The sequence below is a fragment of the Gobio gobio genome (assembly GCF_949357685.1).
Source record: "Gobio gobio genome assembly, chromosome: 19".
NCBI classification, from domain to species: domain Eukaryota; kingdom Metazoa; phylum Chordata; class Actinopteri; order Cypriniformes; family Gobionidae; genus Gobio; species Gobio gobio.
Window position 1 is genome coordinate 46,753,611 of NC_137112.1, and position 1,925 is coordinate 46,755,535.

At 40.4% G+C, this 1,925-nt stretch overlaps 1 pseudogene across 1 annotated transcript; it reads left to right on the forward strand.

The window, feature by feature from the left end:
* Positions 1–255: 255 nt before the first annotated feature.
* LOC307143061 (transcription factor HES-5-like) lies at positions 256–1,011 on the forward strand (annotated as a pseudogene). Its single transcript has 2 exons — positions 256–488; positions 602–1,011. The product of its transcript is annotated as a transcription factor HES-5-like (transcript).
* The last annotated feature ends 914 nt before the right edge of the window (positions 1,012–1,925 follow it).

The following is a 1,925-nucleotide window of genomic DNA, read 5'->3' on the forward strand; positions in this document are numbered from 1 at the left end:
AATTTATTTATTTTGATATATTCTTGTTTTATTGTTTATTGTATTTTGTCCCAATTACAGCAGTTTAGCTATAAAAACAGCGCAGATGATTCAGTGTTTGGGAACCAAGTTCCTCCTGTGAGGACAGACACACTTCTCTTGTGTGAGTGATTTAATGTGATGAATACAGAAGTGTGTGAATGTGTGTGTGTGTGTGTGACTCCAGCAGAATAAAGATCTGTTAGAAAGCAGCTGCGTGTTCATTGAGCGTTGAGCATGTGGCGGCCCACATCCCTCATTGTCTGTTCCAGCTCTTCCATTGGCTCCAAACTGTGGGAAACTCCTTGAAGCTCAAGCCTCACACATTCATATGGAGATTTGTGAGTATAAATAGAGGAGCTGCAGCCGGAGCACATCAGACTGGCTCTGCACAGAGAGATCTACAGCACAGAGATCCAGACATGACACCTACAATCATCTCAAAGGAGCATCTCCCTCTCAACAACAAGGTCCATTCACATCCTACTTACAGCAACATCACTGCAGCAGCTTTCACGGCTCTTCTCCATCACTGGCTTATTCCAAGGCCACTTTCCTGATGCTTTTCTGTCTTGATTTGCAGATCTGAGAAAGCCAATAGTGGAGAAGATGCTCTGCAGAGATGGTATGGACAGCAGCATCGAGCAGCTCAAGTGTCTTCTGGCTCCAGAGTTCCTGATTCCCAGCTGGAGAAAGCAGATATCCTGGAGATGACGCTCAACTGACCCCCTGGAGCGCCACCGTTCCGGCTCACATGCTGTCAATCAAGGCTTCTCCAGGTGTGTGTGTGTGTGTGAGAGCGAGCACTTCCTGTCCACAGATGAGATGAAGACACAGAGCCAGAGAAGACTGCTGAAGCTCTTCCAGAAGCTGCAGACATCATGTGATCAGAACAGGAGGGAAAGTGTCCTGCCTCGGCTGAGCGGCCCAGACCAGAACACCTTCAGCAAAGAGATGAATGTCAACAAGAGCGCCATCTGGAGGCCGTGGTAGAGCCTTACAGCAACAGCAGCACATACTGAACGTCTACACTACACTCAGTGGATGTGGCGCTTCAGCTTCTCTTCTGGACAAAAAGTGTTTCATGAGTTCCAGTTTGGAAGAGATATTTGCACTGCAAAGTGCTCTGATGATCCGATCTTCTGTGAAGACTTCCTGTCAAGAGTTCCTGATGGGAACATAAACTGACGTCTACATTAGACAACATTGACTTCTACATGAAATGCATCTTCATGAGATGTGAAGGAAACGCTTCCTTTATTATTTTAAGGGCCATTTATAGTCTGATATCAGACTCAAGCTGATAAAGAGTTGATTTACACAGCACATGTTATATGAAATGTTATCATTTCTTGATATTAATGTATGTATGCTCCATTATTAATTATGTGCTGTTTATATGAAGTGGCTCAAAGTGGGGTTATGTTTAATTTCCTCTGAGACGATCTTCATAGAGAGACTTTATGATTTATATTTGATCTCTTTCTCTGATGGGAATATACTGACGTCTACATTAGACAACATTGACTTCTACATTCTTCATGTGCTTTTATTATCGTCCTGTTTCAGGACTGAGAGATTGAATTTATCTCAAATCTCTGAATGTCTTGATCAAATATCTCTTATAATGGATTTTTATACATTAACTTTGAGATTTTTGACATGTACATTTTTCCTGTTTTGGGGAAATTATATAATATTATTATATTCTATAATATAAATGTTTGTCTCCAGTGAAGATTTTCTATGAATGGACCTGTGATTTATTAATTAAATCTCAATGTGTTTTGATTAATATTTTTTGATCTGAATTGGCTTTTATAAAAGCTGTTTATTTTACAGAAATCTTTTTAATTCTTTGAAAGATTCTGTGATTGTTAAAGTTCTGTCATGTTTGATTTGTACTT